The sequence below is a fragment of the Tupaia chinensis genome, unplaced genomic scaffold (assembly GCF_000334495.1).
Source record: "Tupaia chinensis unplaced genomic scaffold, TupChi_1.0 Scaffold000609_1, whole genome shotgun sequence".
In the NCBI taxonomy this organism is placed as follows: domain Eukaryota; kingdom Metazoa; phylum Chordata; class Mammalia; order Scandentia; family Tupaiidae; genus Tupaia; species Tupaia belangeri.
In genome coordinates this window covers 3,059,370-3,070,421 of record NW_006160128.1, presented here as the reverse complement: position 1 = coordinate 3,070,421, position 11,052 = coordinate 3,059,370, and the positions used below count along the sequence as shown (strand labels likewise).

General features: G+C 38.1%; 1 protein-coding gene across 2 annotated transcripts in view; it reads left to right on the top strand.

Moving 5' to 3' along the window:
• The first annotated feature begins 5,011 nt into the window (after positions 1-5,011).
• The window catches only part of GARIN2 (golgi associated RAB2 interactor family member 2), a 40,128-nt gene continuing 34,087 nt past the window's right edge, over positions 5,012-11,052 (top strand). The window contains exon 1 of one of the 2 annotated variants that reach the window (XM_006158792.1): positions 5,012-5,136. The gene's annotated coding sequence lies outside the window, so the exon portion shown is untranslated. Of the gene's footprint in view, positions 5,137-5,322; positions 5,500-11,052 lie in introns of those variants that run through there. The other variant, XM_006158793.3, reaches the window with a different exon arrangement.

Below are 11,052 nucleotides of genomic sequence, written 5' to 3'. Positions count from 1 at the left end.
TATTCTCACCCTAATCATATTTAGATGTTTGGATCCTGTTCAGTTGGACCTGTATAGACACTTAGTGCATAGATGCTGAGCAGCCAAGGTTTTAAAGATAAAGAAAAAAGGAAAAGAATTAGAGAAGAGGAAAAAGGATAAAAAATAAAATAAAAGAAAAGAAAAGAAAGAAAAAAGATAATAAAAAAACTTTTGGTTTTTATTTTAAAAAGCAAAAAGTAAAAACCACAGAGCATGCATGCACACCACATGCATGCACACCATGCAAAAGCAATATTTCACAGCTCAAGTTCAGTATCCATCTCAGGATGGGCCTGGGTTTGTACTTTTCCTAAATGGGATGGGGAAAGACACAAATTAGCACAATAAAGGAGGGATGTGAGAGCCCAATGAATACTTTACCTTAATTTTTTTTTAATATTTTAAATTAAAAAATAAAAGACACAGGGAGAGACAGAGAGATGGAGAGAAGGAGACAGAGGTAGCCCTACCCACTAGAAATTAATCTGGAGGGAGAAGTCTCAGCAGAAAATCTTTATTTTTAGTCAATGAAAGCAATATTTATCACCTCAAGTTCAATATCCATCTCTGTACCTCTTTATTAAAAGCAGGTGTTTGAAACTAGAATATGGCAACCTAAAAATCACTAAGGTAATGTCCTCCACCCTCAGGCCTGAGTGGTTAGCTAGTATACCCTGTGCTCTTCCATTTCAAGAGTGGACAAGGAGGTAGACAAGTAGGCATCTCTCTGTTGTTTCCTCATCTGTAATAAAGGAAAATGAAGTGTACGAAAAGTGCTTAGAACATTGCCTGGCATAAAGTAAACTCTACATAACATGTTTTATTGACCAAAGATTTACTGATGCATTCATATACTTGATTAAAAAATAAAAGTGAAGAAAGATGATATGATAGAGGAAATCTCCTAAACGCACAGAAATACCAAGACAAATAGACTAATCACTTATTTTCATAAGAGAAGATACCTTCAGAGAACAGATATTATGTATCTATTTATATTCATTCATTCATCTGATGAAAAATTAATGAATGTGTCCAAAACTTACTAGATTGTGGAAATGTGAAGATAGCATAGTCATACTACATATCTGGCTCTCAGTTCTCTTTGTAAATAGAGTTGACTCTAAAGATGCTATATTCTTTTGAAGCTTTTCCTCAAAGTAGTTCAAAATGCCTTGACTAGGCTTAGGTCTCTGAAAATTAGGACTTGGGAGATAAAATAAATGATCAATTGAATGATATGTGATATAAAGTATTTTCAGCTTTCACATTATAATATCTCTCCCAAAGTTACTGCTGTTGCTAAAATGACTTTTCTCTCCAAAGTATATATGTACATATATATTTTTCCCCCGTATTTCTCACCCTCTGCCATTTCCCATCATCCTCCCACACTATCTTAGGTGTCTACAGTTGTTTTCCATTCCTTATTTTCCCCACATTTTATTGATTCACAAAATTTCTTAAATAATCTAAACTACTTTCAATAGCAAGTTCAACTGATGTATATAAATCTGTGAATACATGTCTGACTTTAGGCGTGAAACTCTGAGTAGAATGAAAATACTATAAAGTAGCACTGGCTGATGCTATATAGCTTACTATGGTCGTTAAATAGGTATTTTTTAATATATTTTATAATTTCAAGAAAAGTGGTTTTAGCTTTAATAAATCAAAGAAATGCGAAGGAACTTTGCTTTAAACTTAAAGCCAGGAAGCAGGTTAGGAGTCTGTTCAAATGGTAAGTACATGAGCCTACGGGCAGCTCAAGACAGGGCAAAACTCCTTAAAATTGGAAAACAAAGCCTAGAAGAAAATCAGCAATGTTTTAGTCAAAAGTCATAAAATGCTATTTCACCAGTTCAGTCTCATATACTTAATCTATCTTCTGTTGTGGTCCAATCCTCCCTATTAAATTCTGGGGTATAACATGCAGCTCCAGACTTGTTCCCATGATTAAGTTGGCCATTTTCTTCGTTTTTGAACTCTTATTTCTGTGCATCTGTATTTAATGTTCCTGGTATAGCACTCCCTTCAGAACTTCTTCGAGATCAGGTCTGGTGTTGGTAAATACTTTAAGGTTTTGTTTATCTGAGAATATTCTTATCTTTTCTCCCCACATAAAGGATATTCTTGCCGGGTACAGTATTCTTGGTTGGAATTGCTTTTCCCTTAACACTTTGTATATATTTCCCCATTCTTTCTTCACTCACATTGTTTCCGATGAGAGGTCCACTGTTAGCCTGATGAGATATCTTTTGTAGGTAACTTGATGTTTCTCTTCTGCCAATCTTAGTATCTTGTCTTTGTCTGTTGTTTTGGTCAATCTGGCTATAATGTGTCTTGGAGATCTTCTTGGGTTAATTCTAATTGGGATCCTTTGTATTTCTTGAGACTGGATCTTTGAATGCCTCTCTAGGTTTGGAAAGTTTTTTTGTTTTTTTTTTGTTTGTTTGTTTGTTTGTTTGTTTTTGGAGAGATTTTCACTGTAGGGCGCGTGCGCTTGCCAGACAGACAGAGAGAGACATAGAGACAGAAAGCGAGAAATCACCCCCCAGGGGGGATGGTCACGCCACAATCCCTTCTCCTCCATTCTCCTCTCGGGATCTTGGGCACGCACACACACACGCCTGGCGTGAGTTTTAAGCCACCGGGTCGGGGACACGAACCGCGATCGACTACATGGGAGTCCAGTGACATAGCCATTACACTAACTGCTGGTTCCCATAGGTTTGGAAAGTTTTTGTCTAGGATTTCATGGAATAGATTATCAATGCCCTTATGAGTCTCTTTGCCTTCTGGAATACCAGTTATCTGGATGTTTGAATGTTTGATGGTATCTAGTATTTCTCGTATATTATTCTCATTTTTCTGGGCAATTTCCTCAGTCTTCATGGTGGATTTTTCTGGGCCAGTGATTCTATCTTTTACATCAGAGATTCAATTTTTGGTAGGATCTAGTCTGCTTTTAATACTTTCAAGGGAGGTTTTGATTTCCTGTATTATAGCCTTCATCTCAACAAGTCCATTGGATTCTTTTTTAGAGTGTGTATTTCCTCTTTTAGATTTTGCAAGAATTTCCTCACATCTTGGAACTTGTCAGCTCTTTTCTCCTGCCTCTTCTACAGTTCGTCATCTCTCTTCTTTCTCTCTGTTACCTTTGTCACTGTGAATATTCTAAATTCTTTATTTGATATTTTCATGAGTATCATTGTACTGTTTGAAGATGAAGAGGTGTTATTCTTTTCCTTTGGAGAATTATTTTCTTGTTTCCTCATATTTCTTAAGACCCTGCGGTGATTTCTAGTCATCTGATGGTTGGTGTGTTTCTTCCTGATTCTTGAAATTCAGTGTGAGCGTTCAGAGGCGTGCAGGAGGATGTGATCTGCAATATCTCTTCCAGTCCATTTTTCACTCTTTGTGCATCAGCTTCAGTGGGAATCGAGGAATATTCTCACCCTAATCATATTTAGATGTTTGGATCCTGTTCAGTTGGACCTGTATAGACACTTAGTGCATAGATGCTGAGCAGCCAAGGTTTTAAAGATAAAGAAAAAAGGAAAAGAATTAGAGAAGAGGAAAAAGGATAAAAAATAAAATAAAAGAAAAGAAAAGAAAGAAAAAAGATAATAAAAAAACTTTTGGTTTTTATTTTAAAAAGCAAAAAGTAAAAACCACAGAGCATGCATGCACACCATGCAAAAGCAATATTTCACAGCTCAAGTTCAGTATCCATCTCAGGATGGGCCTGGGTTTGTACTTTTCCTAAATGGGATGGGGAAAGACACAAATTAGCACAATAAAGGAGGGATGTGAGAGCCCAATGAATACTTTACCTTAATTTTTTTTTAATATTTTAAATTAAAAAATAAAAGACACAGGGAGAGACAGAGAGATGGAGAGAAGGAGACAGAGGTAGCCCTACCCACTAGAAATTAATCTGGAGGGAGAAGTCTCAGCAGAAAATCTTTATTTTTAGTCAATGAAAGCAATATTTATCACCTCAAGTTCAATATCCATCTCTGTACCTCTTTATTAAAAGCAGGTGTTTGAAACTAGAATATGGCAACCTAAAAATCACTAAGGTAATGTCCTCCACCCTCAGGCCTGAGTGGTTAGCTAGTATACCCTGTGCTCTTCCATTTCAAGAGTGGACAAGGAGGTAGACAAGTAGGCATCTCTCTGTTGTTTCCTCATCTGTAATAAAGGAAAATGAAGTGTACGAAAAGTGCTTAGAACATTGCCTGGCATAAAGTAAACTCTACATAACATGTTTTATTGACCAAAGATTTACTGATGCATTCATATACTTGATTAAAAAATAAAAGTGAAGAAAGATGATATGATAGAGGAAATCTCCTAAACGCACAGAAATACCAAGACAAATAGACTAATCACTTATTTTCATAAGAGAAGATACCTTCAGAGAACAGATATTATGTATCTATTTATATTCATTCATTCATCTGATGAAAAATTAATGAATGTGTCCAAAACTTACTAGATTGTGGAAATGTGAAGATAGCATAGTCATACTACATATCTGGCTCTCAGTTCTCTTTGTAAATAGAGTTGACTCTAAAGATGCTATATTCTTTTGAAGCTTTTCCTCAAAGTAGTTCAAAATGCCTTGACTAGGCTTAGGTCTCTGAAAATTAGGACTTGGGAGATAAAATAAATGATCAATTGAATGATATGTGATATAAAGTATTTTCAGCTTTCACATTATAATATCTCTCCCAAAGTTACTGCTGTTGCTAAAATGACTTTTCTCTCCAAAGAAGCTTCTGAAAACGTCAAACTGCCACCAAAACTATGACTCCTGAGCTGAGTTGCCCAGGAATGCTGATGACACTTCAGCTCAGTGCTGACCTTCCTTCAGCTTCCTCTCTTACTTCAGAGGCCATGTCAGCACATTGTGATGCAGGAACAATAGAACAATGCCCAGAGCAGCCTGGCTTGCTCTTCTTTTATCAAGTGGTTGCTTGCCCGTGGGTCAACATAAACACCTTCTGCTAAAGAAATGTGAAAAGAGTGGAAACGTGCTATTCGGAGATTATTCTCCTAGACCACATCCAGGAGATCTCCGGAGATCTATTTCAACCTCACCTCTATGTAAGTTATGGCCAAGTTACTGCAACTTCAGTGTGAACCTGAAGGAGATGGAATTGAATAGTTAATTAATTCTGATGATTTGAGGGCAGACTGTCTGTTTCGTTTTATCTTCCTCTTTTCCTTCTAGTTTTATTTTTTTGTACCTCAACAGAACAAGAGTTGAGGTTTTTCTGTGCCAAAGAGTTTCATCAAGGTGCCTCAGAATTCAATTAATACCATCAGCACTGAAGATGAGATCGGATTTATGCAAAAGTGCTTTTTGGTCCTGGGCAGGAAGAGCAGGAGCATGGCAAGTGGTGATCATGCAATAAATATGTTGAATGAAGAAATGGGTGACTAGAAACCTAGTCAATAGTACTAGAGGTATGACTAGAAAGCTCAGCCTTAACACTTGGTGAATAGATTAATTTCCTTTTTTTTTTTAAAGTTTATTCATTTCTTTGAAGTCAGAGAAAGACAGAGAGATGGGCATCCCCAACAGGGGTTTCCACTGTGATTCAACCCCAGCCTCAGCCTGCCTGGATTACAGGCAAGTACACATGGCCAGTGTGAATAGGGAGGCCCCTGGATGTGAATCCTGAAACTTCCCATGTGAGTCTAGCTGTGCTACTGTTGTACAACCACCTGGCCTCTGAATTTCTTATTTTAAAAAAATCATTTCCTTGAGACTTTGAGTTTGAAACAAAAGCATGTTTTCTGGATTTTTTTCTTTAGATTTTTAGATTTTTTTGTCGTTGTGTGTGTGTGTGCTTGTCAGAGACAGACAGACAGAAATAGAGGGAAAGTGAGAAATCATCCCCCAAGTGCATTGGCCATACTACAATCTCTTCTCCATTCTCCTCTCAGAATTTTGGGCACATATGCACACATGCACAATTCCTGGTGTGTTTTTCAAGTTGTACAATGAAACTCATAAAAATGTCAAATAAAGAATTTAGAATATTCACAGTGACAAAGCTAATAGAGATGGAAGAGAGACAATGAACTGCAGAAGAGGCAGGAGAAAAGAGCTGACGAGTTCCAGGAGATGAGGAAATTCTTGCAAGATCTAAAAGAGGAAATACACACTCTAAAAAGCAATCAAATGGACCTGTTAGAGGTGAAGGCTATAATACAGGAAGTCATGAAGGCTATAATACAGAAAATCAAAACCTCCCTTGAAAGTATTAAAAGCAGACTAGATCATACCAAAAATTGAATCTCCAGTGTAAAAGATAGAATAAATGGCCTAGAAAAATCCACCATGAAGACTGAGGAAATTGCAAAAAAATAAATAAATAAAAATGAGAATAATATACAAGAAATACTAGATACCATCGAACATCCAAACATCCAGATAATTGGTATCCCAGAAGGTGAAGAGACTCATAAGGGTGTTGATAATCTATCCCATGAAATCCTGCAAGAAAACTTCCCAAACCTAGAGAGGCACTAAAAAATCCAGTCCCAAGAAATACAAAGGATCCCAAATAGAATCAACCTAAGAATATCTTCTCTAAGACACATTATAGCCAGATTGACCAAAACAACAGACAAAGACAAAATACTAAGATTGGCAAGAGGAAAGAAAAAATGGAGAAGAAGGGTTTCTGGCATGACCACAACCCTTGAAGGATACTTTCTCTCTCTCCCTCTCTCTCTGTCTCTCTGTCTTTATCTAGTGACTGCACAGGCCTTCTGATAAATTATTACATATTTTAAAATATATTTTAAATATATATCATTAATTAGATATGTATTATAATACATATATTTTGAATATACTGTATATTTTTATATAAAGAAATTAAAAGGAGGCCAGAAGATGGTGTGGTGGTTAAAACAGCTGGATCCCACATGGCCAACTATAGAGTTCAATTCCTGGACCCCATGACTTGAAAGCATGCCAGGTACATTTGCATGTGTGCCCCAAATCCTGAAATGAGGGTGAAACAGAGTGTGACCAGCCCCTGTGGGGGTTTTCTCACTTTTTTCTCTCTCTCTCTCTCTGCCAATCTCTCTGACTCTATCCAGCCTGTTCAAGTACCCTCTGGAAACATTTAAAAATAATAAAAAATCATTTTAAAAAATTAGGAGGACCAGCTCATGGAGTAATGGTTAAGGAGACTGGATTCCACATTGTAGACTGTACTTCAGGTCTTGAACCTGGTGGCTTGAGAAACATATCCAGTGTTTGTGTGCATGCCCCAAATCCCAAAAGGAGAGAGAAATGGAGAAGGAATTGTGGTATGACCATTCTCCATGGGGAGTGAGGGTGCCTTCTCACTTTCTCTCTCTCTCTTTCTCTCTCTCTCTCTTTCTCCAGTGAGCACACGTGCCCTCTTGCAAAGATTTTAAAAAGTTTTAAGAGATACTTTTTTCTATAGGGTGCATGTGCTTTCCGTAGAAATTGAGAAACAGAGAGACAGAAAGCAAGAAATCTTCCCTTAGGAGAGATGGCCACACCTCAATCCCTTCTCCTCCATTCTCCTCTCTGGATTTTGGGCATGCATGCACACATGCCTGGCATGAGTTTAAGCCACTGGGTCAGGGATTTGAACCACAGTTGACTATGTGAGAGTCCAGCAACATAACCATTACATCATCTGCTGGTCCCTGGTAAAATTTTTTAAAACAAAGAAATTAAGTGAAAAATCTGTTTGTAAAACTGGAAAGGCATATACCAAAACTTTAATACTATCTATAAGTATTGAGAGTGAACTAGTAAATGCTTATAGTTTAATTGTAATTAAATTATAACATAATTAATTTTGGCTTAATTTTGAACAACTGACAAAATGTGCTATGGTAGTCATTGTAGTGGTTTTGTGTGTGTCACCCAAATTGATTTCACAGAAACATTGGTCTGTCTTAAGAACAATGCAGTCTGACTAAACTAGGATAATTGGAGAGGTTGGTGAGTGGCAGAGGGTATCTGGACAGTGCACAGATAATCTCAAATCACAGTTACAACAAAACTATTGGGTCATTGGAAAATCATGGCATATTTTTCTATGTTTTTCTATGCAAAAATGCATCATGACTTTTCTGATGACCCAATAGTAAAATTCAGCACACATTTGCCATCTATAAACTTAACATGGAAGTGTCAAAATTATTCCAGAGAAAATGTTTAGCAACAAAACACATCACCTCTAAGATGACAGAATAGCCTGTTCTATTTTCCACTCCTTGACTGACCTCACCTTGGTTTAAGGGCTCAAAAGGTACAAAAGATGTAAGACCCAAATATGGCTGCAAATTCCCCCTGAATTTCTTCTCTCCCTCTCATTTTCGCCTCCCTCTCCCTGTCCTGAATCCACAACTAAACCTGCTCTCTGGGAGACCATGTGCTCTCTGGAGCAATTTTTTTTTTTTTTTTTGAGATGTTTTCGCTATAGAGCACATGAAAGACAGAGAGAGACAGAGAGACAGAAAGTGAGAAATCAGCCCCCCAGGGGGGATGGCCACACCACAATCCCTTCTCCTCCATTCTCCTCTCGGGATCTTGGGCACGCACGCACACGAGCCCGGCCTGAGTTTTAAGCCACCGGGTCCGGGATGCGAACTGCGGTCGACTGACTACATGGGAGTCCAGTGACATAGCCATTATGCCAACTGCTGGTCCCCCAGAACTACTTTCAAAGCCCATACTCCTCACCACGCTATGGCCTTCCTTTTTTCCATGTTCCTGTATGGGAGCTATAAATGGGAAGTAAGGGTTGTATTTCCTCCAGGGTAAAAGCATGTGTCACCTTCCAATCCACAGAATAGATCTGGCTGTGTGTCTTGATGCTCTGGCATCTGGGGTCTTGCTGACCCTGAAGAAACAGCTCCTCCTGACTCCTCTACACACCCATTTCCTTTGGTAAGCATTAAGATAGGAGTTTTCTTCACGGCATATATGAAGGGATTTATTTATGTATTTATTTATTTCTTCCACTAGTGAGAGAGACACAGAGAGAAAACGCAGTCACAACAGGTTCTCAACGCCATGATCCATCCCCAGCCCCGACCAGTCCTGGACGTGGGCACCCGCATGCCCAGTGAACTCAGGGAAGTCTCTGGATATGAACCCAGATCCTTCCCATGTGCTTCAGCCTTGCAGAGCGACCCATTTTAACAGTGCGTCACAACCCAGACCCCAAGTGTCTTTGTTTTTGTTGAAGAGGTTTTTGCTATAGGGCACGTGCACTCGCCAGACAGACAGAGAGAGAGACAGAGAGATAGAAAGCGAGAAATCACCCCCCAGGGGGGATGGCCACACCGCAATCCCTTCTCCTCCATTCTCCTCTCGGGATCTTGGGCACACACACACATGCGCCCGGCGTGAGTTTAAGCCACCAGGTCCGGGACGCGAACCGCAGTCAACTACATGGGAGTCCACCGACATAGCCATTACGCTAACTGCTGGTCCCTGGAGCAATTGTTTTCAGATCCAAGGGATTCTGGAGGCCTCATAAATGGCTACACTGGGAAGGGAACTTCTTTACTCTCAGGGGCTTTGTGTCATCTACATATTGACAAAAATCTGTGGACAATAGACACATCCTTTGATGTGGATGCTGTCAACTTCTCAGAGTGAACTTTTTTTTCTTTTTCTTTCTTTACATTGTTTTACACATTTTACTGCTTCATAAAATACCTTAAACTAAAACTATGGGCAAAGGGAGAATCTAGTTACAAGTGCACTGTAATTTTCTTCTGAATAATTTTAAATTAATTAATTTACATTCATTCTCTGAGCATTGTCACAGCATATGAAATGTGACTTCCCATCCAAGCCACTGCATAGTGGCTTAATCATACATGTTATTGTCATTAATTTTCCATTTCTAGTTTAATATATATACATGTATACATATATTTTACCCCTATTTCTCACCCTCTGCCATTTCCCACCCTCCTCCCACACTATCTTAGGTGTTTACAGTTGTTTTTCCATTTCTTTTTCCCCCCACATTTTACTGATACACAAAGTTTCTTAAGGAATCTAACTACTTTCAATAGCAAGTTTAGCCAGTATGTACATATCAGTGAATACATGTCTGACTTTAGGTGTGAAACTCTGAGTAGAATGAATATACTATTAGGAAACACCTAACTGATGCTATAAAGCTTACTATGGTCATTAAAAGGTATTTTTAAATATATTTTTAATTTCAAGAAAAGCAGTTTTAGCTTTAATAAATCAAAGAAATACTAAGGAAATTTACTTAAAACTTAAAGCCAGGAAACAGGTTAGGATTCTATTCAAATAGTAGGCACATGAACCTACCAGCAGCTCAAAACAGGACAGAAATCCTTAAAACTGGAAAACAAATCAGCAATGTTTCAGTCAAAAGTTATAAAATGCTATTTCACTGATTCAGTCTCACATATTTTCTCTATCTTCTGTTGTGGTCTGATATTCCTGATTAAATTCTGGGATATAATATTCAACTCCAGATGTGTCTCTATGATTAAGGTGGCCATTTTATTAGTTTTTGAACTCTTATTTTTGTGTGTCTATATTTCATTTTCCTGGTATAGCACTCCCTTCAGAACATTTTGGAGATCGGCTCTGATGTTGGTTAATTCTTTCAGGTTTTGTTTATCTGAGAATATTCTTGTCTTTCTTTCCCATATGAAGGATAATCTTGCTGGGTACAGTATTCTTGGTTAAAATTGCTTTTCCAGTAACACTTTGAATACATTTTCCCATTCTTTCCTTGCTCATATTGTTTCCGATGGTAAGTCTGCTGTTAGCCTGATGGAATATCCTTTGTAGGTAACTTGATGTTTCTCTCTTGCCAATCTTAGTATATTGTCTTTGTCTGTTGTTTTGGTCAATCTGGCTATAATATATCCTTTTGGGGGGGGGGGAAGGTTTTCGCTATAGGGCGCATGTGCTCGCCAGACAGACAGAAAGAGACAGAGAGACAGAAAGCGAGAAAT